Here is a 14,045-nt window from a genome sequence, read left to right as displayed (position 1 = left end):
CGTCAGTACCGGGCAGGCGGTCCTCGATTGAAGACAAAATTAGAAAAACCAAGAAAAGCACTTGATAAAATAACCGCGTAAACGCAAGCGAAACATAAGTGGAACCACCTATTGGTGTGACACCCAAGTCGACTTGCCAAGTTTTTATGTCAGTGTTGGTGGTTTGACCAATCAACCGACAACTGCGGTAGCAGAAATTTGGGAAGCTAACCTGGAATGTCATCGAAAAACGAATCCACATGTTTCTAGAAATGTTATGGAATCGAGAAAGATTAATGCAGTCAAGCTGCTGGAAAATAATTCCATGAATTCCAAAAATTCTAGTTCAGAAATATATACTTTAAAAGTCGAATCGACAAAAGGTTTTTATTTCAAAGAAAAACAAAGATGCAAGGTGAACTCATTTTTCCATTACTGGCTGTAAAGGGAACTAGACTCTTAAAGTAAAATGAAGATCAGTTGTTTTAATCACGGATATAGCAGAAATTTGAAAAAAAATTCAATTTGAAATATAAAAAAACAACGACACGCGGTGTTCCCAAGCGGTCACCCATCCAAGTACTAACCGCGCCCGACGTTGCTTGGCTTCAGTGATCGGACGAGAACTGGCATTTTTCAACGTGGTATGGCCGTTGCATGTGAGAGTCACATTCTTCAACGAATATAAAACAGCACTACAGAAAAGGAAGGGCTTTTAGGAGAAGCTTTTTTTAGTTTGAAAGACTCATTAGTACTTCAATTTTCAATGTTACTTACATTTGGCAATGAATTGATATTAAGTGAAAAATTGTTCACACTTTGTTCCAAAGATAAGGTAAATATATATCCAAATAAAATACGAGTGATAGATTTCGATTCTTGCGCCATCTATCAACATGTGTACAAAGTCGGGCCAAACTCATTTTTCACATCGAGAGTTTTCGACAAAACAATGGCGAATCTGTTTAAACACCAGGGCAAAGAATATAAATCTCATATAAGATCATAAGTAAGATTTCAGTGTATCATAAAATTTATAGTTGTGACAATAATTTTGGCTAATGTGCTAAGTGAAAAACAGAATCAAAATTATCCTTTACATCGGTTTTCAAAATCGACTAAAGAAGTGGTTTGCTGTTGCCGTTCCAAAAATTCTAATTCAAAAAATATACTCAGAAATAAAAAAAACAACGACACGTGGTGTTCCCAAGCGGTCACCCATCCAAGTACTAACCGCGCCCGACGTTGCTTGGCTTCAGTGATCGGACGAGAACTGGCATTTTTCAACGTGGTATGGCCGTTGCATGTGAAAGTCACATTCTTCAACGAATATAAAGCAGCACTACAGAAAAGGAAGGGCTTTTAGGAGAAGCTTTTTTCAGTTTAAAAGACTCATTAGTACTTCAATTTTCAATGTTATTTACATTTGGTAATGGGTATATATTAAGTGAAAAATTGTTCACACTATGTTCCAAAGATAAGGTAAATATCCAAATGAAATACGAGTGATAGATTTCGATTCTTGCGCCATCTATCAACATGTGTACAAAGTTGGGCCAAACTCATTTTTCACATCGAGAGTTTTCGACAAAACAATGGCGAATCTGTTTAAACATCAGGGCAAAGAATATAAATCTCATATGAAATCATAAGTAAGATTTCAGTGTATCATGAAATTTATAGTTGTGACAATAATTTTGGCTAATGTGCTAAGTGAAAAACAGAATCAAAATTATCCTTTACATCGGTTTTCAAAATCGACTAAAGAAGTGGTTTGCTGTTGCCGTTCCAAAAATTCTAATTCAAAAAATATACTCAGAAATAAAAATAAAACAACGACACGCGGTGTTCCCTAGCGGTCACCCATCCAAGTACTAACCGCGCCCGACGTTGCTTGGCTTCAGTGATCGGACGAGAACTGGCATTTTTCAACGTGGTATGGCCATTGCATGGAAATGTTATATACTTCAGCTAATATTAATCAGCTGTACAGAAAAGAAAGGGCTACTAGGAGAAGTTTTTAGGAGGGACTTTTTTTAGTGTGAGAGACTCGTTAGTACGTCTATTTCCAATGTTATGTATTGCGAATCTGTTTAAAACCAGGGAAAAGAATGCAAATGTCATATGAACTCGTAAGTACGACTTGGTGTATCATGAAATTTATAGTTGTCTAATCTAAAGAAATGAACTTTAAATGTTCAAGCCAGTCTCGGATATACCTACATAGTGGGTTGAATGGACTGACCCCTATCAGAAAAGAACTACTCCACTAGTTAATACCACGAACGCTGTTGGATTATATCCGACAGGCGTCATTGCAGGAATCTTCAGAGAAAATTACTTGCATATGCAATTGGCAATACAACTGAAATTGAAGGTCGACTCTTTCATAGTACCAAATGTAAATAACATTGAAAATTGAAGTACTAATGAGTCTTTCAAACTGAAAAAAGCTCCTAAAAGCCCTTCCTTTTCTGTAGTGCTGCTTTATATTCGTTGAAGAATGTGACTTTCACATGCAACGGCCATACCACGTTGAAAAATGCCAGTTCTCGTCCGATCACTGAAGCCAAGCAACGTCGGGCGCGGTTAGTACTTGGATGGGTGACCGCTTGGGAACACCGCGTGTCGTTTTTTTTTTTATTTCTGAAAATATATTTTTGAATTAAAATTTTTGGAACAGCAATATCAAACCACTTCCTTAGTCGATTTTGAAAACCGATGTAGAGGATAATTGTGATTCTGTTTTTCACTTAGCACATTAGCCAAAATTATTGTCACAACTATAAATTTCATGATACACTGAAATCTTACTTATGATCTTATATGAGATTTATATTCTTTGCCCTGGTGTTTAAACAGATTCGCCATTGTTTTGTCGAAAACTCTCGATGTGAAAAATGAGTTTGGTCCAACTTTGTACACATGTTGGTAGATGGCGCTAGAATCGAAATCTATCACATGATTTTATTTGAATATTTACCTTATCTTTGGAACATGTGTGAACAATTTTTCACTAAATATCAATTCATTGCCAAATGTAAATAACATTGAAAATCGAAGTACTAATGAGTCTTTTAAACTGAAAAAAGCTTCTCGTGAAAGCCCTTCCTTTTCTGTAGTGCTGCTTTATATTCGTTGAAGAATGTGACTTTCACATGCAACGGCCATACCACGTTGAAAAATGCCAGTTCTCGTCCGATCACTGAAGCCAAGCAACGTCGGGCGCGGTTAGTACTTGGATGGGTGACCGCTTGGGAACACCGCGTGTCGTTGTTTTTTTTATTTCTGAGTATATTTTTTGAATTAGAATTTTTGGAACGGCAACAGCAAACCACTTCTTTAGTCGATTTTGAAAACCGATGTAAAGGATAATTTTGATTCTGTTTTTCACTTAGCACATTAGCCAAAATTATTGTCACAACTATAAATTTCATGATACACTGAAATCTTACTTATGATCTTATATGAGATTCATATTCTTTGACCTGGTGTTTAAACAGATTCGCCATTGTTTTGTCGAAAACTCTCGATGTGAAAAATGAGTTTGGCCCGACTTTGTACACATGTTGATAGATGGCGCAAGAATCGAAATCTATCACTCGTATTTTATTTGGATATATATTTACCTTATCGTTGGAACAAAGTGTGAACAATTTTTCACTTAATATCAATTCATTGCCAAATGTAAATAACATTGAAAATTGAAGTACTGATGAGTCTTTCAAACTAAAAAAAGCTTCTCCTGAAAGCCCTTCCTTTTCTGTAGTGCTGTTTTATATTCGTTGAAGAATGTGACTCTCACATGCAACGGCCATACCACGTTGAAAAATGCCAGTTCTCGTCCGATCACTGAAGCCAAGCAACGTCGGGCGCGGTTAGTACTTGGATGGGTGACCGCTTGGGAACACCGCGTGTCGTTGTTTTTTTTATTTCTTAGTATATTTTTTGAATTAGAATTTTTGGAACGGCAACAGCAAACCACTTCTTTAGTCGATTTTGAAAAACGATGTAAAGGATAATTTTGATTCTGTTTTTCACTTAGCACATTAGCCAAAATTATTGTCACAACTATAAATTTCATGATACACTGAAATCTTACTTATGATCTTATATGAGATTTATATTCTTTGCCTTGGTGTTTAAACAGATTCGCCATTGTTTTGTCGAAAACTCTCGATATGAAAAATGAGTTTGCCCAACTTTGTACACATGTTGATAGATGGCGCAAGAATCGAAATCCATCCTCGTATTTTATTTAGATATTCACCTAATCTTTGGATCAAAGTGTGAACAATTTTTCACTTAATATATATTCATTACCAAATGTAAATAACATTGAAAATTGAAGTACTAATGAGTCTTTCAAACTAAAAAAGCTTCTCGTGAAAGCCCTTCCTTTTCTGTAGTGCTGCTTTATATTCGTTGAAGAATGTGACTCTCACATGCAACGGCCATACCACGTTGAAAAATGCCAGTTCTCGTCCGATCACTGAAGCCAAGCAACGTCGGGCGCGGTTAGTACTTGGATGGGTGACCGCTTGGGAACACCGCGTGTCGTTGTTTTTTTTTATTTCTGAGTATATTTTTTGAATTAGAATTTTTGGAACGGCAACAGCAAACCACTTCTTTAGTCGATTTTGAAAACCGATGTAAAGGATAATTTTGATTCTGTTTTTCACTTAGCACATTAGCCAAAATTATTGTCACAACTATAAATTTCATGATACACTGAAATCTTACTTATGATCTTATATGAGATTTATATTCTTTGCCCTGGTGTTTAAACAGATTCGCCATTGTTTTGTCGAAAACTCTCGATGTGAAAAATGAGTTTGCTTAACTTTGTACACATGTTGATATATGGCGCAAGAATCGAAATCCATCACTCGTATTTTATTTAGATATTCACCTAATCTTTGGATCAAAGTGTGAACAATTTTTCACTTAATATATATTCATTACCAAATGTAAATAACATTGAAAATCGAAGTACTGATGAGTCTTTTAAACTGAAAAAAGCTTCTCCTAAAAGCCCTTCCTTTTCTGTAGTGCTGCTTTATATTCGTTGAAGAATGTGACTTTCACATGCAACGGCCATACCACGTTGAAAAATGCCAGTTCTCGTCCGATCACTGAAGCCAAGCAACGTCGGGCGCGGTTAGTACTTGGATGGTTGACCGCTTGGGAACACCGCGTGTCGTTGTTTTTTTTATTTCTGAGTATATTTTTTGAATTAGAATTTTTGGAACGGCAACAGCAAACCACTTCTTTAGTCGATTTTGAAAACCGATGTAAAGGATAATTTTGATTCTGTTTTTCACTTAGCACATTAGCCAAAATTATTGTCACAACTATAAATTTCATGATACACTGAAATCTTACTTATGATCTTATATGAGATTTATATTCTTTGTCCTGGTGTTTAAACAGATTCGCCATTGTTTTGTCGAAAACTCTCGATGTGAAAAATGAGTTTGCTTAACTTTGTACACATATTGATATATGGCGCAAGAATCGAAATCCATCACTCGTATTTTATTTAGATATTCACCTAATCTTTGGATCAAAGTGTGAACAATTTTTCACTTAATATATATTCATTACCAAATGTAAATAACATTGAAAATCGAAGTACTAATGAGTCTTTCAAACTGACAAAAGCTTCTCCTAAAAGCCCTTCCTTTTCTGTAGTGCTGCTTTATATTCGTTGAAGAATGTGACTTTCACATGCAACGGCCATACCACGTTGAAAAATGCCAGTTCTCGTCCGATCACTGAAGCCAAGCAACGTCGGGCGCGGTTAGTACTTGGATGGGTGACCGCTTGGGAACACCGCGTGTCGTTGTTTTTTTTTATTTCTGAGTATATTTTTTGAATTAGAATTTTTGGAACGGCAACAGCAAACCACTTCTTTAGTCGATTTTGAAAACCGATGTAAAGGATAATTTTGATTCTGTTTTTCACTTAGCACATTAGCCAAAATTATTGTCACAACTATTAATTTTATGATACACTGAAATTTTACTTATGATCTTATATGAGATTTATATTCTTTGACCTGGTGTTTAAACAGATTCGCCATTGTTTTGTCGAAAACTCTCGATGTGAAAAATGAGTTTGGCTCAACTTTGTACACATGTTGATAGATGGCGCAAGAATCGAAATCTATCACTCGTATTTTATTTGGATATATATTTACCTTATCTTTGGAACAAAGTGTGAACAATTTTTCACTTAATATCAATTCATTGCCAAATGTAAGTAACATTGAAAATTGAAGTACTAATGAGTCTTTCAAACTAAAAAAAGCTTCTCCTAAAAGCCCTTCCTTTTCTGTAGTGCTGTTTTATATTCGTTGAAGAATGTGACTTTCACATGCAACGGCCATACCACGTTGAAAAATGCCAGTTCTCGTCCGATCACTGAAGCCAAGCAACGTCGGGCGCGGTTAGTACTTGGATGGGTGACCGCTTGGGAACACCGCGTGTCGTTGTTTTTTTTATTATTTCTGGGTATATTTTTTGAATTAGAATATTTGGAACGGCAACAGCAAACCACTTCTTTAGTCAATTTTGAAAATCGATGTGAAGGATAATCTTGATTCTGTTTTTCACTTAGCACAGTAGCCAAAATTATTGTCACAACTATAAATTTTATGATAAACTGAAATCTTACTTATGAGCTTATATGAGATTCATATTCTTTGCCCTGGTGTTTAAACAGATTCGCCATTGTTTTGTCGAAAACTCTCGATGTGAAAAATGAGTTTGGCCCGACTTTGTACACATGTTGATAGATGGCGCAAGAATCGAAATCTATCACTCGTATTTTATTTGGATATATATTTACCTTATCTTTGGAACATAGTGTGAACAATTTTTCACTTAATATCAATTCATTACCAAATGTAAATAACATTGAAAATTGAAGTACTAATGAGTCCTTCAAACTAAAAAAAGCTTCTCCTAAAAGCCCTTCCTTTTCTGTAGTGCTGCTTCATATTCGTTGAAGAATGTGACTTTCACATGCAACGGCCATACCACGTTGAAAAATGCCAGTTCTCGTCCGATCACTGAAGCCAAGCAACGTCGGGCGCGGTTAGTACTTGGATGGGTGACCGCTTGGGAACACCGCGTGTCGTTGTTTTTTTTTATTTCTGAGTATATTTTTTTACTTTGAATTTTTGGAACGGCAACAGCAAACCACTTCTTTAGTCGATTTTGAAAACAGATGTAAAGGATAATTTTGATTCTGTTTTTCACTTAGGATAAAACCTAATTAGATGAGTGATTCTGTCAGATCAAGATCTTCAGATGATGTGGTGCTGCAGGTTTTTCCGGGTTTTCCTGGCGCAAATGCGCCACTGGAATCAATGAAGTCGCCTCGGAGCGTCAATTAATTTTTACTGTTGTTTTATAATTTCACATGAAAAAGTATTTGTTTCGAAAGAATTTTTATTTCGTGTAAATCAATGTTTATTCGTTTCAGGAGGGCTTTTTTCCAGTTTGTGTCTGAAAGTTACTTTTTTGCATGATCTACAGATCCATATATAGTTACTTATTTTAAAATTGATTACTTCCTTCCTTTTTTGGAAGATTCTTACATTTTTTTGTATCAAGATGAAGTCGTAGAAAGCCAAAAACTTTCCCATTATTGGAATGTAATTAAATATCATTCAGCCGTTGCTTGCGATGTTTTACTTTTCCGTAAAACAGTTTTACGTGCCACTATAGATGTTTCACATCAAAAACCCACTCTGCTCTTTCACAACTGATCTTTTCATGAGAACATTTGAATAGGAAGCAAAATATTGCTTAGATTAATTTCCACAAAATTGGATCCGATATTCCACAAGAAAATTTCCCGCAAATGTCTACCCGAAACGTGTTTCCAACGTTTCACAATTATAACTGCTTACAAATTCAACCAGCTAAATCAGCTCATTGAGTTGAACAATCAAAAAATGTTTTGAAGGTCAAAGAAGCATTTGATTATGAAATGAATTGGAATACTTGGTTCACAGCTGATACAATGTTTGAATTAAATAGTTTCTATTAGTTACACATTCTGAGTACGTATAATCTTTACAGGTGAGTGTAAGTAAGTAAGTAAGTAAGTAAGTAACATTGAAATTGAGAGTTTGGGAAAAAAGTAATTGTTCGTATTCGAATCATGAAATAACATATACATTCATATTTTTCACTTACCATTCGAACTGACAAAGCGAAGTAGATCGACCCAAAATTATGTATATACGGGGACTGCTCAAAAAATAAGGTGAATGTTAACATTTTGGGGGCTGGTTGGTACACTCGTTTCGTACATACAGTTTCAGCTGTTCAACATGTTTAGTTTATTAGTGACAGTTAGAAGTTAGAAGTTTTTGTGTGTTCGGCGATTTTCTGCTAAAGAAAAAATGGATCACAGAATCTGCATCAAATTTTGTGTAAAAAATTGAATCAAGTCTGTCTGTTTCTGTTCTGTTTTCGTTAATCAGCTGTCGCCCCATACGAACGACAACTCTCAGAAGTTGAGAAAGTTGTACGAGCTAAGGACTAACGAGGTTTTACCTTTCAATGTGTGATTCCCAACACGGAATGTTGCTCAAAAACACTAGAAATGTTGACAGTAGCATACGGTGATTGTGCTCTGAGTCAGAAAAATGTTTACAAACGGTATAGTTCAAGAAAACGATATAGTGCAACCTACCTCCCAACAGATCCCCTTTAATAATATAGTTAGGAAGCTAACTAATTATTTTTGACTGTTTCTCAGAAAAAAAATCCTGTGCTGTTAGATCTTGGGAGCGGGATGGCCAAAGATTTGGTTCGTTGTTGGCTATTCATTGATCATAAAACATGGTTTCATGCAAAATAAAAGCACGGAAATAGCTTTGTATGATTTCACAGAACACGTGGTAACAGCCTTGGATAACAAACTACAAATTTGTGGTTTGTTCTTCGATTTTTCTAGAGCATTTGACTGTGAATACGCTACAAGACAAATAAAATGTAACATAAAAACAAAAAAAAATAATTTGAAAAGACATGACGGTATAAGTTGACAGAAAATATAAATAAAACAATAATAATAATAATAATAAGATTCGTGTAAACTTAATACAAGGTGCCTGTTTATGGTAACAATGAGTATTATTTCTAGAATACGGCACAAGACAAATAATATAAAAAGAAATAAAACAAGGACATAAACCAATATACAGTGTGACCCATTTAAAATGGAACCACCCCTGTAGAATGTGCATTTTTCAATCAATCTCATTTTTTTTTATTGAAATATTAAGCATGAAAAACTGTATCTTGACACTAACTTTCACAATTTTAGTTTCATTTCCAAGGCACTCTATGGTTTTTTTTGTTTGTCAAAAACGGCAAAAGTTTATTAGGCAATTTTTGTTTTCAAATTTGACTACACCACTGGATTCGTAGTCGTTATAAATCAAAACTGTCAAATTTTCATTAAAAAATATTTGTTAACAACGAAGTTACAACAACTTCAATTTTGGAAACAAAGTATTTGTTTGTAATTTTTATTCAGATTATAGACATATTTGAGATCTGACAACACTGTCATCACCAAGTAGAACACCAGTGAATTTGTACAGTGAAAATCCGAAGTCAACAGCTCAATGCGTTCTACAGTTATAACTCCTGAAAATATGGTAATGTGAGAGATTTGTGGTGCAAGCGTTTTGTAATAAAAATCTGACTATGCCACTGGATTTGTGGATAATATTCCCTTAAAATCATTCATTTGAGTGTAGGTTACGAGAAGTGAAAATTAAAATAAAAATTGAATAATTGAATAACAGAAAATTAAAAATTCATTTTCAAGTTACGCAGTAGTAGACCAAGTTCAGAATCTCATGTCATGGGATCTCCCAATTGCGCTTTTACCAAATCTTGATAGAATCTTGAAGTATTAATGGTCATACTTGTAAGCTTTTTGGAAGTTTCCCAATAATAAATAATAGTACTTTTGTAACAGCGCACCTGGAAAATCACATTTTATGAGATTCTGAACTTACTCTACCTTCTTCTATAGCTGATGAAAACAAAATGTATACAAACAAGTTTCAAAGTATTTATTCAACAATTAATTGCCATTAAAAAAAACTGATACTAAAATAAACATTGATTTAAAACTAAACATTCAAATTTTTGTGGCTTCTACCAAACCTCCATTAAGTTCAATACATTTATCGTATCTCTTCCGAATATTGTTTACACTATTTCTTATTTGTTGAACTGTAATTTCGGCACAAGCTTGTCGTATCCTTTGCATGAGTTCAGCTCGATTCGTTGGTCTTGTTCTGTATACTTTTTGTGTCAGAATACCCCACAGAAAAAAGTCTAATATTGTTAGATCAGGCGATCTAGGTGGCCATTCAATTAAGTCACTACCTCGTCCTATCCAATGATTTGGAAACTGGTTATTTAGCCGCTCTTTAACAATCCTCGAATTGTGCACGGAACAGCCGTCGAGCTGAAAATATAAATTTACTTGTTCCGCAAGAGGCATTTCATCTATTTCGTCCGATAATTGGTTATTTAGAAATTCCAAAAAATTTTGCCCGTTTATGTTTCCATCAAAAAAATATGGACCTATTATTCTATTTTGTACTATACCACACCAAACGTTAACTTTTTCGGAATATTGACTTTTACAATTTATGATCCAGTGCGGATTTTCCGTAGCCCAATACCGAGCATTTTGCGATGAAACTACCCCATTGGTGCTGAAAGAAGCTTCATCACTAAACATTATGCAGTTTAAAAAATTTCTTGTATTCAGGTACTCGCCTTGTGCCCACAAACAAAATTCCATACGTTTCATTTCATCACCTGCCTTTAAAGAGTGAAGAAATTTAGGTTTAAATGCTCTCATTTTGTTTTGTTTAAGACATCGTCGATAGTCTCTCTCGGTAAGTTTAAATCCAAACTGGCGACTCGTAAACTTCTGTTTGGGTGGTTTCTAAAATAATCTAAAACAGCACCTTCGTTTAAATTTCTTCTTCGGTGATTATTTTTTAAAATATGTTTGCTGACTGCACCGGTTTCTTTAAATGTTTTGTTAATTTTACTGACGGTGCTTCTGTCAATGGGAAGTCGATTTGGATGTCTGTGATTAAATATCCTAGCTGCTTCTCTTTCACTATGATAATTGTCCCCAGAAATTCTCACAATTTCAATTCTTTCTTCTAATGATAATTGCACGTAACTAACAACTATTATTTTATTTAAGATTAACTGTCGAAATCACAGCCTACTGTTGATTTATTATAAAACCTTTGCATAATGAGTTCAGCTTCCTCAAATTATTGATATCTCCTCTAAAAGATTGTTTTAGCTGAGTTATGAAGAAATTACAGGGAACAATTTTTGTCCTGCTCTCTGTTTTATTATTGAATAAATGATTTCCATGCTTTAAATCAATTTGATTTTAGCGGCTATGCGGAAGAATGTACTAAGTACTGCATAACTTGAAAATGAATTTTTAATTTTCTGTTATTCTAGAATACACTTCTCGTAACCTACACTCAAATGAATGATTTTAAGGGAATATTATCCACAAATCCAGTGGCGTAGTCAGATTTTTGTTACAAAACGCTTGCACCACACATCTCTCACATTACCATATTTTCATGAGTTATAACTGTAGAACGCATTGAGCTGTTGACTTCGGATTTTCACTGTACAAATTCACTGAATAAAAATTACAAACAAATACTTTGTTTCCAAAATTGAAGTTGTTGTAACTTCGTTGTTAACAAATATTTTTTAATGAAAATTTGACAGTTTTGATTTATAACGACTACGAATCCAGTGGTGTAGTCAAATTCGAAAACAAAAATTGCCTACTAAACTTTTGCCGTTTTTGACAAACAAAAAAAACCATAGAGTGCCTTGGAAATGAAACTAAAATTGTGAAAGTTAGTGTCAAGATACAGTTTTTCATGCTTAATATTTCAATAAAAAAAATTGAGATTGATTGTAAAATTCACATTCTACAGGGGTAGTTCCATTTTAAATGGGTCACACTGTATGTTGACAGAATGTAAAAATAATAATAAGACTTGTATAAATTTATATAATGTGACTAGGGTAATATAGCATAATTGGTTGGTATACTTTTTATTCTAATATATTTATCACATATTGTCTTTGTTTTTCGAATATAAACGATTTCAAATTCTTCCTGAAAATTGGAGTGCGGTTACTGTTTTTATTTTAATAGGAATAATATTGTAGAATTTGGTAGATGTGTATGAAAATGCTCTTTGTGAAATTGACTTTTTCAGTATGATGGGATACGGTATTTTCTTGTAATTTCTTGTATAGTAACTGTGATGTTTTGCTTTTATTTGATTTTTGTTGGAATTGTATTTGAGTACGTTGTAAAAATAAAGCTGTCTAAGGTCCATTATTTGACATTCCTTGTATAGTTCGTCCGAGGAATAGCAATTGTTTCTAAACATTAAAATTTTAAGTATTTTCCTTTGCAGGATTTCTAACGGGTTGAGATGGGTACGTAAAGCAGCTCCCCAGGCTACAATGCCATATTTCAAATGACTTTCAACCAGCGCATAATAAAGATTTTTTAATTTTTTAATGGGGAGGTATTTCCTCAGAAATCTGAATCTGAATAGGATTGTCTGAAGTTTTTTGATGACATACTTGATATGAGTATCCCATTTCAGGTACCTATCCAAATAAACACCTAAATATTTCACTTCGTTAACAGCTTGAATTGTTTGATGTTTGCTCTTTGATAAGGAGATTGTCAAAAGGGCAGGAATTGTTTGAATTGCAACTAAAGGGTAAGAAATTTGTTTTTTCCATATTAACAGTGAGTAATTTATAGTCGAACCATTCTTTTATATCTTTAAAATCCATTTCCACTACATTTTTGAGGTTATTCCAGGTCTTTTCCTCATAAAAAATGGCTGTATCATCTGCATATCGAATTATTGTACCAGCTGAATTGAGTTTGAATATCGTTTATGTAGAGATTGAATAAAGTTGGTCCTAAGATTGTACCTTGGGGCACACCACATTCTACTCTTCTCGGCTCGCTTTGTATCCCTTCGATTCTTACTGACTGTTCTCTACTGAGTAAATAGCTCTCAAACAGTTTCAGGCAATTGCCCCTAATACCGTTATTTTCCAATGTATTCAGAAGTTTTTTATGATCCACGGTGTCAAAGGCTTTTGAGAGATCAATGAATAGACAGAGAGAGGGTGTGGAGTTCTCTAAAGCCTTGTGTATCTTCTCAGTTGAAGTTATTAAAGCATCATCGATGGAAATATTTTGTCTGAAGCCAAATCGTTTCTCTGAAATTAGCTGATATTTGTTTATAAATGACGTCAACCTATTTTTCAATAATTTTTCAAAAACTTTCGATAAGTGTGTGATCAGGGATATTGGTCTGTAGTTGTTCACTGAGGTTTTATCTCCTCTTTTGTAAATTGGGCAAATTATTGATTTTTTGAAGGCATCAGGCCAAACACCTTTAGATTTACATTGATTAATGAAGAATTGAAGTGGTTCAATAATAAACTGAGAGATTGATTTTATTACTTCTGATTTAATTTCATCATAGCCTACCGATTTGTGATTTTTTAACTCATTTATTAGTGTAATCAGTTCTTTGGAGTCGGTATGTGTTAAAGCTAATGAGTTTGGTAGAATATACTGATGTGCGTAATAATTTCTACTCGTTTAGATTTTTTAATCCTCAACTACATTTGATAGCACGTTTACTAACTATCTGGGCGACTAGGGGCCACAGGCAAGATATGTTTATAACTGTACTCTTATTTTTATTGCCGTTCCAATTGGGAATGGATAGACTATACCTACTTTTTGTTCTGCAACAACTAGATTCAACAAAAACTATCAGTGTAAAAAAAACTAACAGTGTCGCCAATTTCAAAACGTTTGCTGCTAGTTTAATGAATTCTACAAATTTAGAAGACCTGCGACAACTGTTCGGGGATGATGATTTCTGACTCCGGACATCTTTAATAATGTGAGGAATG

General features: G+C 34.3%; 1 protein-coding gene, 8 non-coding genes and 3 pseudogenes across 11 annotated transcripts in view; 9 read left to right on the top strand and 3 right to left on the bottom strand.

Moving 5' to 3' along the window:
- Positions 1 to 517: 517 nt before the first annotated feature.
- Positions 518 to 637, bottom strand: LOC141482836 (5S ribosomal RNA). Its single transcript, XR_012465754.1, has one exon. It is a non-coding gene; the product is annotated as a 5S ribosomal RNA (ribosomal RNA).
- A 527-nt stretch (positions 638 to 1,164) lies between these two features.
- LOC141482829 (5S ribosomal RNA) lies at positions 1,165 to 1,284 on the bottom strand. Its single transcript, XR_012465747.1, has one exon. It is a non-coding gene; the product is annotated as a 5S ribosomal RNA (ribosomal RNA).
- A 525-nt stretch (positions 1,285 to 1,809) lies between these two features.
- Positions 1,810 to 1,929, bottom strand: LOC141482840 (5S ribosomal RNA; annotated as a pseudogene).
- Positions 1,930 to 2,496: 567 nt separating this feature from the next.
- On the top strand, positions 2,497 to 2,616 carry LOC141482839 (5S ribosomal RNA; annotated as a pseudogene).
- A 522-nt stretch (positions 2,617 to 3,138) lies between these two features.
- Positions 3,139 to 3,258, top strand: LOC111516707 (5S ribosomal RNA). The gene has a single exon (XR_002723713.1). It is a non-coding gene; the product is annotated as a 5S ribosomal RNA (ribosomal RNA).
- A 527-nt stretch (positions 3,259 to 3,785) lies between these two features.
- On the top strand, positions 3,786 to 3,905 carry LOC141482834 (5S ribosomal RNA). The gene has a single exon (XR_012465752.1). It is a non-coding gene; the product is annotated as a 5S ribosomal RNA (ribosomal RNA).
- Positions 3,906 to 4,425: 520 nt separating this feature from the next.
- Positions 4,426 to 4,545, top strand: LOC141482833 (5S ribosomal RNA). The gene has a single exon (XR_012465751.1). It is a non-coding gene; the product is annotated as a 5S ribosomal RNA (ribosomal RNA).
- A 523-nt stretch (positions 4,546 to 5,068) lies between these two features.
- LOC141482837 (5S ribosomal RNA) lies at positions 5,069 to 5,188 on the top strand (annotated as a pseudogene).
- A 522-nt stretch (positions 5,189 to 5,710) lies between these two features.
- On the top strand, positions 5,711 to 5,830 carry LOC111516710 (5S ribosomal RNA). Its single transcript, XR_002723716.1, has one exon. It is a non-coding gene; the product is annotated as a 5S ribosomal RNA (ribosomal RNA).
- Positions 5,831 to 6,358: 528 nt separating this feature from the next.
- Positions 6,359 to 6,478, top strand: LOC141482832 (5S ribosomal RNA). The gene has a single exon (XR_012465750.1). It is a non-coding gene; the product is annotated as a 5S ribosomal RNA (ribosomal RNA).
- Positions 6,479 to 7,008: 530 nt separating this feature from the next.
- On the top strand, positions 7,009 to 7,128 carry LOC111516709 (5S ribosomal RNA). Its single transcript, XR_002723715.1, has one exon. It is a non-coding gene; the product is annotated as a 5S ribosomal RNA (ribosomal RNA).
- Positions 7,129 to 7,914: 786 nt separating this feature from the next.
- Positions 7,915 to 14,045, top strand: part of LOC141482811 (ethylmalonyl-CoA decarboxylase) — a 29,966-nt gene continuing 23,835 nt past the window's right edge. Inside the window, exon 1 of one of the 3 annotated variants that reach the window (XM_074176669.1) lies at positions 7,915 to 8,072. The gene's annotated coding sequence lies outside the window, so the exon portion shown is untranslated. Of the gene's footprint in view, positions 8,073 to 12,718; positions 12,824 to 14,045 lie in introns of those variants that run through there. The other 2 variants (XM_074176672.1, XM_074176671.1) reach the window with 2 other exon arrangements.

The sequence above is a fragment of the Leptinotarsa decemlineata genome, unplaced genomic scaffold (assembly GCF_025532065.1).
Source record: "Leptinotarsa decemlineata unplaced genomic scaffold, Ldec_3_MD MMD2_tig00001973_RagTag_RagTag, whole genome shotgun sequence".
In the NCBI taxonomy this organism is placed as follows: domain Eukaryota; kingdom Metazoa; phylum Arthropoda; class Insecta; order Coleoptera; family Chrysomelidae; genus Leptinotarsa; species Leptinotarsa decemlineata.
This window is presented reverse-complemented; position numbering and strand designations above follow the sequence as displayed.